The sequence below is a fragment of the Prionailurus viverrinus genome, chromosome D3 (assembly GCF_022837055.1).
Source record: "Prionailurus viverrinus isolate Anna chromosome D3, UM_Priviv_1.0, whole genome shotgun sequence".
In the NCBI taxonomy this organism is placed as follows: domain Eukaryota; kingdom Metazoa; phylum Chordata; class Mammalia; order Carnivora; family Felidae; genus Prionailurus; species Prionailurus viverrinus.
Window position 1 is genome coordinate 21,716,293 of NC_062572.1, and position 15,150 is coordinate 21,731,442.

Below are 15,150 nucleotides of genomic sequence, written 5' to 3' on the forward strand. Positions count from 1 at the left end.
AGATAGATTGATGATAGATAGATAGATAGATAGATGATAGATAGATAGATAGATAGATAGATAAGATAGAGAGATGGAGAGATAGAGAGATAGATGAGATGGATAGAAAAGATAGATAGATGAGATAGATAGATAGATAGAGGAGCAATCTATCTTTGTTTTCCCGACATCTCCTCTGGCTTTCCTGTGAAAAATGGTCTTTCTCCTCTTTGAACCTGAGACCCCTACCTCCTTTATTCATATGTGTCATGTTGCCTGTCTTTGAATCTACCGTGTCTTTGTGGATTCCCTTTATGTAGGCTATTAAATTTCATTTTCTCCAGCGAATTTGCCAAATGTAAATGTGATTCATATTCCAGCTAGAAGAACCCTGAAGAACTCAGGAAATACTCTCCCCCCCACCAACAATAGGCCCACATGAAGTTTCATGAAAGGTCAGACAAGAGTAAGCAAACATTGAATTCCTAGGACTCCTGATGTACAGTTCCCTACGTCAGGGGCTGATCCTATTTCCTGGAAACATGAGGTAGAAGTCCTCCTTCATCAGAGATAGGTTCCCACACTGTTCCAGCTGGTGGAGCCCCCCCACCAACACACACACACAGTTCCCAAGCCCCCTACCAGGTTCCCCTCCTTCAAATCCCTATCCTCAGTCCCTGCATCTTCCAAGTCATGAGGACCCTGACTTTCATCCCCACTCAATCCCTTGTCCAGAACTTGTAGTCTGACTGGGACAGACTCCACAGCCCCTGCTGGGTCACAGCTTCCTGCTCCCTCCCTGTCCCTTTATCATCTATGCGGAATTAGGATGTCATTACCAAACATCAGATTCTGGGGTTCCCTCTTCACCCCTCCAATGCTCCAGCTCCACTGCACCAACCTCAACCCTACTCATGTTGCTGGGACATAGCTTTCCTTCAAGACATGTTTAATTTCTGTGTCCTCACTTCCCCCAGACACCGTCAGCTCCCTGAGCATGGGGACCCTTCCTGTCATGTCCAGATGTGTCCCACATCCTAGACTCAGGTGTAACATATATTAGGTGTTCAGTAAGTGGTGTGGATGCACAATATCTGGACAGTGCTCTACCCTCAGTTAGACATAGGTGGACGCTGTGTCTCTGGTTCTATCCTGACCTGTCACAGACTCTGTCTTCAGGGCAGCCTGCGCCCGGCACCCTGAAATCTCTCCTTAATATGAGAAAATCCTACAATGTTTCCCCACCAGGAAAAGGATTGAGGGGGCTGAATTTAAGAGAATGTGGGTGATTTTGTAGCCAAACTTTCCTGAGATTGGTCTCAAACCACAGTTTATCTTTTTTATTTATTTTCGTGATTTTGGCTTTATTGAATTTTTTAAATTTGTTTCATTTAAATTTTAGGTAGTTAAGATACAATGCAATATTGGTTTCAGGAATAGAATTCATTGATTTCATCACTTACATACAACACCCAGTGCTCATCACAAGTGCCCTCCTTAATACCCATCACACATCTAGCCCATCTCCTACCTACTTCCCTCTGTCAGCTCCTACTTTGTTCTCTATCATTGAGAGGTTTGTTTCGCTCTCTTCTCTTCAACCCCTTCCCCATATGTCCATCTGTTTTGTTTCTTAAATTCCAGATACAAGTGAAATCATGCAGTATTTTTCTTTCCCTGATTAACTTATTTCACTCAGCATGAAACATTCTAGCTCCATCCATGTCATTGCAAATGACAAGATTTCATTTTTTTTTGATGGATGAGTAATATTCCTTTGCAGATACAGACCGCGTCCTTATCCATTTATCAGGTGATGGACATTTGAGCTCTCTCCGTAGTTTGGCTATTGTTAATAAAGCTATTATAAACATTGGGGTGCATGTACCCCTTTCAACCTATACTTTTGTATCTTTTGGGTAAAGAACTAAGAGTACAATTGCTGGATCATAGGGTATTTCTATTTTTAGTTTCTTGAGGAACATCTGTACTCTTCTCTAGAGTGACTACACCAGTTTGCATTCCCATAAACAATGCAAGAGGGTCCCCTTTCTCTGCATCCTTGACAACACCTGTTGTTCCTTGTGTTGTTAATTGTAGCCATTCTGACAGGTGTGAGGTGGATTCTCATGTGGTTTTCATTTTTATTTCCCTGAGGACAAGTGATGTTGAGTATCTGTTAGCCATTTGGATGACTTCTTTGTAAAAGTGTCTTCGTGTCTTCTTCTAATTTCTTAAATGGGTTAATTGTTTTTGGGGTGTTAACGTTGAAAAGTTCTCTATGGATTTTGGATACTAACCTATTATCAGGTATGTTTTTTGCATATACTTTCTCCCATTCTGTAGGCTGCCTTTTCATTTTGTTGATTGTTTCCTTTGCTGTGAGGAAGCGTTTTGTCTTGATGAAGTCCCAGTAATTCATGTTTGCATGTGCTTTCTTGCCTTCAGCAATGTGTCTCATAAAGAGTTTCTCCAGGCAAGGTCAAAGAGTTTAGGCCTGTGTTCTCTTCTAGGATTTTTATGGTTTCCTGTCTCACATATAGTCTTCCATATATTTTGGATTTATTGTTGTGTATGGTGCAAGAAAGAGGTCCAGTTTCATTCTTCTGCATGTTGCCATTCAGTTTTGCTGAACCCCTGACCTGAGGAGGAGGGGTCTGAAGGGGACAGAGTCAACAGCCTCTGCCTGGTCCCCTCCTCACGCTCCCCTCTGGCTCCTTGATCATCTATGCAGCACTGAGACATCATCACAACACGTCAGATTCGGGGGTTTCCTGTCAATCCCTCCAATGTTCCAGGTCCACCTCACTGCCTCACCCTGTTCACTCTCCAGAAACATCTTATTTGTGTTGCTATTCATGCTTGTTTCTCCTCTTTCTCTCCCAGGACATTTTCAGCAACATGAGGACATAGATTGTCCCTAGCGCACTCACGCTGTACTTAAGCCCAAGGGTCATGCCTGGCACATACCTGGTGTTCACCAGAGGGTGTGGAGGGACTGATCTCTGTACAGTCATCTATCCTGATCAGGAACACATGGAATCTGCCTGCGTCTGACCCAATGGGGACTCAATTCCCAGGACAGCCTGACCCCAGGTGCACAGTAATCCTGCCCAATGGAAGAAAATCAGACAATGTTTTGCAGAGTAGGGCTGGGTTTAATGGCACAATTTGGGAGAACAAGGACACTTTTTCTAGAAAAAATTCCCTAGCCTTGCTCTAAGACTCCGCTTTTAGAAGAAACGAACAAAGAAGCAGCTGTGTTGGCCAAGGGATGTGAGCTCCACAGGAAGTCCCATTGCTCAGGGGACAGCAGGTTTGCGTCCCCTTCCCCACAGACCTGGAGCAGTGTGTGAGCTTTGAGACTGTGGTCCCACACTGAGCAGTAATAATCAGCCTCATCCTCAACCTGGAGGCTAGAGATACTCAGGGAGGCCACGTTCCCTGACCTGGAGCCTGAGAATCTGGACGGGACCCCCACAGGCCGAGCACTGCTACCATAGATGACAACGTTGGGGACACAACCTGGGAGCTGCTGGTACCAGGACACACCTCCAGCCCCAACGTTGCTGCTGATTCCGGTGCAGGAGATGGTAACATTCTTATTCACAGGCTTGGACACTGCAGATGGCTGAGTCACCACTGACTGGCCCAGGACCCTGCAAGTCAGAAGAGAGACACGGGGTGAGAGAGAGGGGTCAATGGACACCGCCCATACATGGTTCCACAGTCCTGTCGTCTCCAGCCCTGATCCCAGCCTCCAGTCACCTATGCAGTAAGCCAGCAGTGTGAGCAGGAGACGAGCCCAGGCCATGGTGGAGAACTCTGCTCAGCAGTGTGTCCTCAATGTCCCTCAGCCGGGCTCCCAGAGTCTCTCTTATTGCCTCCAGCAGCCCAAGGGGAGGGAGAGACCCTTCATGCAAACCAGCCCCCTCCCCCTGGCTGGCCAGCCCCAGCCTGAACCATGAACCTGACCCTTGTCTGGAAATCTTACCCATGAGGGGAAGGAGCGAAAGCTGTGGGGCCTGACCTGGGGCTCCCCAAGGGCCTGTGAGCACCCAGAGGCTAAGCCACTGTGACAACCAGAGCTAGGTGGCTCCCAGTTGGGATCACAGCACACAAGGCTCAGAGACAGGCCACAGCGCCCACTGCTGCCCAAGACCCAGACATGCCCATATGTTTGGTCTTGCCCACAGAATACTTAAAAACATCAATAGACTTTATGATTTATTGTCACAGAAGAATTTAGTAGAATTTCCAGAGTTCCCAAATACACCAACCCCCTCCACCACCTTGTCTTTCCCATCATCCAACTCTAGCCTGAGTGTGGTCACTTGTTATACACCATGAACCAACACTGACAAGTCATTGTCACCCAAAGTCTATATTTACAACAGCAAAGCTGACTCTTGGCGTTGTTCATTCAATAGGTCAAGAGCTATACACTGATATATATCCATTTTAGAATCATACAGAGCACTTTCACTGCCACAAAATCCTCTGTGCTCCAGCTGTGCATCCCTCCCTATGCTCAACCCCTTGCAACCACTGATTCTTTTATTGTCTAAATAGATTTGTCTCTTGGAGAATGTTACATGCTTGGAGTCACACAGCATGCAGCCATTACACGTTGGCTGCTTTCATTTAGCAACGTGCAACAAAATGTCTTCTGTGTCTTTTTATGTCTTGGTGCCTCATATCTTTGTAGCTCTGATCAATATTCTATCGTTGGGGTTTACTCACCTGTCACCTCCTGAAAAGCATTGCGATTGACTGCTTCCAGGTGTGGACAGTTATGCATAGAGCCACTGTCAACATACTTGTGCAGGGTTTTTTTGTACACATTGTTTTTAACTCCTTTAAATGCAAAGATGCATGATCCCTGGATTTTAAAGCAAGACAATGATCCGGGGTTTTGTTTGTTTGGTTTTTGTTTTTTGGGTGTAAAAAAAAATTTTTTTTCATTACATCCAAGTTAGTTAGCAATAATCATGATTTGGGGAGTACGATCCAGTGGTTCATCCCTATATAGAACAGGCCGTGCTCATCCCAACAAATGTCTTCTTAATGCCCCTTGTCCATTTAGCCTATCCCACCTCCCACAACACCTCCAGCAACCCTCAGGTTGTTCTCTATATTTAAGAGCCTCTTATTTTTTGTCTCCCTCCCTGTTTTTATATTATTTTAGCTTCCCTTCCCTTGTGTTCATCTGTTTTGTATCTTACATTCCCCATATGAGTGAAATCATATTATATTGGTGATTCTCTGGCTAATTTCGCTTAGCATACTAACTTCTAGTTCCATCCACGTTTGTTGCAAATGGCAAGAATTCAGAGAATGTTCAGTTTTAAAAGAAATTGCTAAAATCTTTTCCAAAGTAGCTGTACCATCCTGAATTCCCCTCACCAATGAAATAGAGTTCCGTTGCTCCACATCCTGGCCAGACGGTGTCATCTGTGGTTTTGATTTTGGCCATTCTAATGGGTATGTGATACTATGTCATTGCTGTGTTTTTGTGCAATTTCTTACTGACATATGATGTTGAACAGCTTTTCTCAAGCTTATTTATGTCACGTGAATGTCACCTTTGTTGAGATAATCTGCATTTTTAAAATTGAGATTCTTTCTTTCCTATTGTGAAGGCTTATCTTTTAAATTAAAAACAAACAAATAGTTCTCTCCTTAAATCACCTTCCATTTGCAGTAGAAAGGATATGTATAAAGAAGTCTATGCCCTACATTTCCTCGTTATTGCAATCGTTTGTTAGATGCAAATATATGTCACATGTATTTTGTGAATTCCCTGAAATAAGAAGAGATGTATCCAAAGGGAGTCTTTACTCCCCATCACGCATGGTGAACATCTTCACGGATGATGAACATCTACCGAAGGACTCTCAAAACACCCTGAACAGAGTTTCAGAGTAGATGGAGGAACCATTCTCCAGCCTACATTCTTATAAGTATCAGACTCTCCTCGTCCCCATCACTTTCTGAGCAGCAGTCACTGAAATGGAGATGTTGTCCACAGAGAATATGGGGGGCCCTCACAGGGTCACCAGCTGCCTAAGAGGAAAAATGAATAAAGGTGAAGAGGGAGAACGTTTGTTGTAATACAGGGGCAACAAGTTCACCCCTTTTATGGTGAGCCTGGGACTGGGAAGGCCTTTTAGATTCTGAGAGGGGGTCAGAGGGAAAAATCATGGAACCTGAATCAGTCTGCCATTGCATACGGGCTTCCTTTGCAAAAGTTAGTGACGTTGACTAATCCCATTCAACAGGTTTCCTTCTAGTTCTGTCGATTTTTTCTTCACTCTGCAGAAGCTTTTTATTTTGATGTAGTCTCAATAGTGTGTTTTTTTCTTTGATTTCCGTTGCCTGAGGAGATATCCCCAGAATAATGTTGCTACGGCCAAAGTCAGAGAGATAACTGACTGTTCTCTCTAGAATTGTTATAGTTTCAGGCCTCACATTTAGGTCTTTAATCCACTTTGTGTTCATTTTTGTGTATGGTGAAAGAAAGTGGTCTGGTTTCATTCTTTTACATGTAGCTGTCCAGTTTTCCCAGCACCATTTGTTGACAAGACTGTCTTTTTCCCATTGCCTATTCTTGCCTACTTTGTCAAACATTGATTGGTCATATTATCTTGGGCCTATTTCTGGGTTTTGTATTTTGTTTCATTTATTTTTTTTGTCTTGTTTTGTGCCAGTACCATACGGTTTAAATTACTACAGTGTTCTAATATAAATGGAAATCTGGAATGGTGATACCTCCAGTTTTGGTTTTCTTTTTCAAGACTGTTTCACTATTTGGGAACTTTTGTGGTTCCATACAAATTTTAGGACTGTTTGTTCTAGTTCTGTGAAAAAGGCTTTTGGCATTTTGATAGGAATTGACTTCAATCTATAGATCGATTTGGGTAATATAAACATTTTAACAATATTTGTTCTATCAATCCATGAGCAGGGATGTTTGTTCGTTTCTTGTGTCATCTTCAATTTATTTCATCAATGCTTTATACTTTTCATAGTAACAGTCTTTCACTCCTTCGGTTAAGTTTCTTCTTGGGTATCTTATTATTCCTGGTTCAATTTTCAATGGGATTGATTTCTTAATTTCTCTTTCTGTGGCTTCATTATCAGTGTACAGAAATGCAACAGAGCTCTGTACATTGATTTTACATCCTGTGACTTTACGGAATTTATTTCTTGGTTCTGACAAGTTTTTGGTGGAATATTTAGAATTTTATATATACAGGCAGGTTCTTCAGAGAAGCTGGCTGCGTAGGAAGATGCTCGGCTCACCGCGTCCTGCTGATCACTTAGATTGCACCCACATCTGCTCAATAACCCATAAAACCACCAGAAGACTAGCAGAATGGACTCTCCAGAGTCAAGCGTACACAAGTGGCCCATGGAAGAGGGTAGGAAGGGCAGGGCGGAGAGGTGGTGCGCACTACACAGACTGGTGGGAGGGATCCGGGGCAGAGTGGGGGGGGGCAGTGCGCTGGGCAAGGCAGAGCCCCCAGGTGTGGCTTGCAAAAGCGGAGGGGCCGGATTCTGTGAGTTCTGACAGCCAGCGGGACTTGACATCTGGAATGTTAAAAGTCATCAGCTCTGCTCAGAGAGCAAGAGGGCAAAAGGACACCGGGAAGGAGAGGTGTTGAGCCCCAGAAGACAGAGCTCAGCTCTGCAGGGAACAAATGCTCTGGCCAGCGCCATCTCCCTCTCCCATCCTCAGCCAAACTCCCAAAGGGAACCACTTGCCATCACCGAACTTGCTTGCACCGCGCAAACACCCAACGCTGTGCTTCTGTGGGTCCATCCCGTGGACGGGTCTGCCTGCTTCCCTCCTGGTGCTGCAGGGCCCCTCCCGCAGGGGATCACCGGCAGCAAACTGAGCTGAGCCTGCCCCTCCCACCCTGGTGCACCTTGCGGATCCACCCTGGCTAATACGCCAGATCCCATACAAGCAGCACCGCAAGCCTGGCAGTGTGCAAGTAGCCCAGACGGGGGCCACACCACTCCACAGTGAGTCTTGCCCTAAGAAGAGGGGAAGATAAGGTACACACAGGTCTGACTTTGATGCCAGCGGTTGGCTAGGAACAGACATCGGGTGTGACTGCGGCCCTGCCCACCAACACAAGTTCCTCCAGACAGTACAGGGGAAGGGCCCTGCAGTTCTGTGCCACCCCACAGACTATCCAAAATGACAAAATGGAAGAATTCTCCTCAAAAGAAACTCCAGGAAGGAGCGGCAGCTAACGAATTGATCAAAAACGATTTAAGCAATATAACGGAACATGAATTTAAAATAATAGTCATAAAATTAATCGCAGGGCTTGAAAGAAGCAAAGAGAACAGCAGAGAATCTATTGGTACAGATATCGAGGGACTAAGAAACAGTCATGAGGAGCTAAAAAATGCCATAAATGAGGAGCAAAATAAAATGGAGGCGACCACAGCCCGGATTGAAGAGGCAGAGGACAGTAGGTGAATTAGAAGATAAAATTATAGAAAAAGAGGAAGCTGAGAAAAAGAGAGATAAAAAAAATCCAAGAGTATGAGGGGAGAATTAGAGAACTAAGTGATGCAATGAAACACAACAATATCCATATAATAGGAATTCCAGAAGAGGAAGAGAGAGAGAAAGGGGCTGAAGGTGTACTTGAACAAAACATATCTGAGAACTTCCCTGATCTGGGGAAGGAAAAAGGCATTAAAATCCGAGAGGCACAGAGAACTCCCTTCAGACGTAATTTGAATCGATCTTCTCCCTGACGTATCCTAGTGAAACTGGCAAAATACAAGGATAAAGAGAAAATTCTGAAAGCAGCTAGGGATAAACACACCCTAACATATCAATGGAGACCGATAAGACTAGTGACGGATCAATCTACTGAACTTTGGCAGGCCAGAAAGGAATGGCAGGAAATCTTCAATGTGATGAACAGAAAAAATATGTAGCTGAGAATCCTTTATCCAGCAAGTCTGTCATTGAGAATAGAAGGAGAGATAAAAGTTTTCCCAGACAAAGACTGGAGGAATTCATCACCACTAAACCAGCCCTACAAGAGATCCTAAGGGGGATTCTGTGAGTGAAATGTTGCAAGGACCACAAAGTACCAGAGACATCAATGCAAGCATGAAACCTACAGACATCACAATGACTCTAAACCCTTATGTTTCTATAATGACATTGAATGTAAATGGACTAAATGCTCCAACCAAAAGACATAGGGTATCAGAATGGATAAAAAAAACAAGAGCCATCTATTTGCTGTCTACAAGAGTCTCATTTTAGACTTGAGGACACCTTCAGATCGAAAGTGAAGCGATGGAGAACTATCATGCTGCTGGAAGTCAAAAGAAAGCTGGAGTAGCCATGCTTATATCAGACAAACTAGACTTTAAATTAAAGGCTGTAACAAGAGATGAAGAAGGGCATTATATTATAATTACAGAGTGCTAACAATTATAATAATTACAGAATTACAATTACAGAAGAGCTAACAATTATAGATGTCTATGCACTGAATACGGAAGCCCCCAAATACATAAAACAATTCATCACAAACATAAGCAACCTAATTGATAAGAATGTGGTAATTGCAGGGGACTTTAATACTCCACTTACAACAATGGATAGATCATCTAGGCACAGGATCAATAAAGGAACAAGGGCGCTGAATGACACATTGGATCAGATGGACTTGACAGATATATTTAGAACTCTGCATCCCAAAGCAACAGAATATACTTTCTTCTCGAGTGCACATGGAACATTCTCCAAGATCTATCACATACTGGGTCACAAAATGGCCCTTCATAAGTATAAAAGAATTCAGATCATACCATGCATACTTTCAGACCACAATGCTATGAAGCTTGAAATCCACCACAAGAAAAAGTCTGGAAAACCTCCGAAAGCATGGAGGTTAAAGAACAACCTACTAAAGAATGAATGGGTCAACCAGACAATTAGAGAAGATATCAAAGAGTATATGGAAGCAAATGAAAATGAAAATACAACAATCCAAACGCTTTGGGATGCAGCGAAGGCAGTCTTGAGAGGAAAATACATTGCAATCCAGGCCTATCTCCAGAAACAAGAAAACTCCCAAATACAAAATCTAACAGCACACCTAGGGGAAATAGAAGCAGAACAGCAAAGACACCCCAAACCCAGCAGAAGAAAAGAAATAATAAAGATCAAAACAGAAATAAATGATACAGAATCTAAAAGAACTGTAGAGCAGATCAACGAAACCAAGAGTTGGTTTTTTGGAAAAATAAACAAAATTGATAAGTTTCTAGCCAGGATTCTCAAAAAGAAAAGAGAGATGACCCAAATAGATAAAATCATGAATGAAAATTGAATTATGACAACCAATCCCTCAGAAACACAAGCAATTATCAGGGAATACTATGAAAAATTGTATGCCAACAAACTGGACAATCTGGAAGAAATGGACACTTTCCTAAGCACCCACATACTTCCAAACTCAAAGAGAAGATTGAACATTTGAACAGACCCATAACCAGCAAAGATATTGAATCACTTATCAAAAATCTCCCAACAAATAAGAGTTCAAGAGCAGATGGCTTCTCAGGGGAATTCTACCATACATTTAAAGCAGAGATAATACCTATCCTTCTCAAGCTATTCCAAAAAATAGAAAGGGAAGGAAAACTTCCAGACTCATTCCGTGAAGCCAGCATTACTTTGATTCCTAAACCAGAGACCCAGCAAAAAAAGAGAACTACAGGCCAATATCCCTGATGAAAATTGATGCAAAAATTGTCAATAAGGTACTAGCACATTGAATTCGAAAGCATATGAAAGAATTATACACCATGATCAAGTGGGATTCATTCCAGGGCTGCAGGGCTGGTTCAACATTTACAAATCAATCAATGTAATACATGCCATTAATAAAAGAAAAGATAAGAACCATATGTCCTGTCAATTGATGCAGAAAAAGCATTTGACAAAATTCAGCATCCTTTCCTAACAAAAACCCTCGAGATGTTGGGATAGAAGGAACATACTTAAACATCATAAAAGCCATTTATGAAAAGGCCACAGCTCATATCATCCTCAATGGGGAAAAACTGAGAGATTTCCCCTGAGATCAGGAATACGACAGGGATGTCCACTCTCACTGCTGTTGTTTAACATAGTGTTGGAAGTGCTAGCATCAGCAATCAGACAACAAAAGGAAATCAGAGGCATCAAAACTGGCAAAGATGAAGTTAAGCTTTCACCTTTTGCAGATGACATGATATTATACATGGAAAACCCAATAGACACCACCAAAAGTCTGCTAGAACTGATACATGAATTCAGGAAACTCGCAGGATACAAAATCAATGTACAGAAATCAGTTGCATTGTTAGACACTAACAATGAAGCAACAGAAAGACAAAAAAAGAAACTGATCCCCTTCACAATTGCACCAAGAAGCATAAAATACCTAGGAATAAACCTAACCAAAGATGTAAAAGATCTGTATGCTGAAAACTATAGAAAGCTTATGAAGGAGATTGAAGAAGATATAAAGAAATGGAAAAACATTCCATGCTCAGGGACTGGAAGAATAAATATTGTTAAATGTCAATACTACCCAAAGCTATCTACACATTGAATGCAATCCCAATCAAAATTGCACCAGCATTCTTCTCGAAGCTAGAACAAGCAATTCTATAATTTGTATGGAACCACAAAAGGCCCGAATAGCCAAAGTAATTGTGAAGAAGAAGACCAAAGCGGGAGGCATCACAATCCCAGACTTTAGCCTCTACTACAAAGCTGTAATCATGCAGACAGCATGGTATTGGCACAAAAACAGACACTTAGACCAATGGAATAGAATAGAAACCCCAGAATTAGACCCACAAAAGTATGCCCAACTAATCTTTGACAAAGCAGGAAACAATATCCAATGGAACAAAGACAGTCTCTTTAACAAATGCTGGGAGAACTAGACAGCAACATGCAGAAGGAAGAAACTAGACCACTTTCTTACACCATTCACAAAAACAAACTCAAAATGGATAAAGGACCTGACTGTGAGACAGGAAACCATCAAAACCCTAGAGGAGAAAGCAGGAAAAAGCCTCTCTGACCTCAGCCGCAGCAATTTCTTACTTGACACATCCCCAAAGGAAATGGAATTAAAAGCAAAAATGAACTATTGGGACCTTATCAAGATAAAAAGCTTCTGCACAGCAAAGGAGACAGTCAAAAAAACTAAAAGGCAACCAATGGAATGGGAAAGATATTTGCAAATGGCATATCGAACAAAGGGCTAGTATCCAAAATCTATAAAGAGCCCACCAAACTCCACACCCGAAAAACAAATAACCCAGTGAAGAAAGGGGCACAAAACATGAATAGACGCTTCTCGAAAGAAGACATCCAGATAGCCAACAGGCACATGGAAAGTAGCTCAACATCGCTCCTCATCAGGGAAATGCAAATCAAAACCACACTGAGATACCACCTCACGCCAGTCAGAGTGGGTAAAATGAACCAATCAGGAGACTATATGCTGGAGAGGATGTGGAGAAATGGGAACCCCCTTGCACTGTTGGTGGGAATGCAAACTGGTGCAGCCTCTCTGAAAACAGTGTGGAGGTTCCTCAAAAAATTAAAAATAGAACTACCCTATGACCCTGTAATACCACTGCTAGGAATTTACCCAAGAGATACAGGAGTGCTGATCCTTAGGGGCACTTGTACCCCAATGTTTATAGCAGCACTCTCAACAATAGCCAAATCATGGAAAGAGCCTAAATGTTCATCAACTGATGTATGGATAAAGAAATTGTGGATTATATACACAATGGAATATTACGTGGCAAAGAGAAAGAATGAAAAATGGCCTTTTGTAGCCATGTGGATGGAACTGGAGAGTGTTATGCTAAGTGAAATAAGTCATGCAGACAAAGACAGATACCATATGTTTTTATTCGTAGGTGGATCCTGAGAAACTTAACAGAAGACCATGGGGAAGGGGAAGGAAAAAAAAGAGGTTAGAGAGGGAGGGAGGCAAACCATAAGGGACTCTAAACACTGAGAACAAAGTGAGGGTTGATGGGGGTGGGAGGGAGAGGTGGGTGGGTGATGGGTATTGAGGAGGGAACATGTTGGGATGGGCACTGGGTGTTGTAAGGAAACCAATTTGACAATAAACTTAATATTTAAAATAAATAAATAAAATAATATTTGATATGTAAAAAAAAAGTCATTTGAGGCTGAAATCTTTAAGGGCAGATGCCTTTTCTAGGTGCTCCTGGCTGGTTCAGTTGGGTAAGTGTCCCACTTTATCTCAGGTCTCACTCACGATTCATGACTTTGAGCGCCACATGAGGTTCTGTGCTGACAGCTCAGAGCCTGGAACCGGCTTCAGATTCTTTGTCTCCCTCTCTCTGCCCCTCCCTTGTTCATGCTCTCCCTCTCTCTCTGTCTCTCTCTCAATAAATAAATAAACATTTAAAAATTCTTTAAAAAATGAATGACTTCTCTTACACCCTGGAGTGATTCCTAGGAAGTAAACCCTTCTTTAATGACCCTGTGTTTTTCCTGCAATGCACCCCACATTACTGTGGCGACAGACAGGAGGTGACGGTATAGGTTCATGAGCTGATTAGTGGAAAGGGGAGGAGGGATAAGGGTAAGAGTGGAATTTGGAAAAGAAACGACCCTAGGCCTGGAGATGTAACATGACATTAATGAATAGAGAAAGAACATTCAGGTGGGACACTGACAAAGAGAGTTCCAAGTGTGGGATAACCAGGAGACTTCATTTGTGACTCTTAATAGTAAGCTTTGTGTCTTTCAGAGGCAGAGTCACAGTGGCATTGGAATCAGGCAGACAGTGATCTGACTCCCTGTGACCAGGACCCTGTGAGGTGGAAACACTCAGCAATGACACAGAGGTGACTGAGGGAGCCTGAGAGCAGGAGCAGCCCCATATGGACTGTGTGGACAAAAGAGTGCTTCCTACACTGGCCCCTAACTCTGTTCCTCACATGACAGAGTGAGAGCAAAAGAAGAGGTCTCAGGTGCGTGGTGGTCTAGAAATGGTCACCATTAAGGTTTCTGGAAAACTTTGTACCTTCTAACAACCTCGGGGAATAGGAGGCCATCATAGTAGGAATATGTGTTCTGCTTTCTATTTCTCATGGAACTGTTTGCATTGCAGGTCAGAACCTCGTGCCACTGAGGGTGTGTTGGGCTGGAGTTGATCTGGTGCAAGGGCATCAGAATGGTCTGGGGGCTGAGCTGTAGTTTTATGAGACATAAAGACCCTGGCCTGTGTCTCCTGTGCAGATTGTCCATAGTCCGTGCTACGAATTGAATAACACGGAGGATGGAGGGAAGATGGTACAGGTGGCTGGGACTTCTTTGGCGAAGCTTCCATCATTTTCTTCTACCTGGACCCCAACTCTCCCAACTACACGGTTAGTCAGTGAGTCCAGGTCCCACCAGACAGTCACTGTGCTACCCAAGCAATAGGTGTCCCTTCCCCGGTTGCCATGCTGGTGTCAGGGCTGAGGGTGGCGTGGATTGATCCAGTCATCCTGAAAGCTGGGGTTTCTTACCAGTGGGTCAGTAAGGGCCGGTCTCTGTCATCCAGACGTTATGTTGTGTGGACATTACCTGGGACTGCAGACACATTTTCCCCATGTGGGAAGTCAGTGTGAGACACAGTACATCTGGCTTATGTGTCCTCTTTCTTGCCCAAGACGGTGTCAGCTCTGTGAGCATGGGGACCCTCCCTGTCATTTCTGTACTGTGATCTGAGCCCCGAGCCCACGTAGATCATGTAGTGAGGGTTCTCTCAATGCCGCGCATGTAGAGCATGTGGACGGTTGACTATCCTCAGTCAGACACAGCTATGCTCTGTGTCGCTGGTTCTGTCCTGGTGCTTTGATATGGGCTGAACTGTATCCCCGGAGATTCCTATATGAAACCCACACTGTGACTTCATAGAGTTTATAGAAGAGGTACACAGCATGGGTGAGCACACGTGGAAATGCCACGTGAGGACCCAGGACGAATGTAACCATTTGCAAGCCAAGGAGAGAGACTGCAGGGGACATCAAACCTGCCACCACCTTGAACTTGGACATTTAGCCTCCAAAACTGTGAGAAATAAGTAT

The 15,150-nt window shown here is 43.3% G+C and overlaps 1 gene segment (V, D, J or C); it reads right to left on the reverse strand.

The window, feature by feature from the left end:
• The window catches only part of LOC125149386 (probable non-functional immunoglobulin lambda variable 5-48), a 60,429-nt gene that overhangs the window by 10,979 nt on the left and 34,300 nt on the right, over positions 1–15,150 (reverse strand).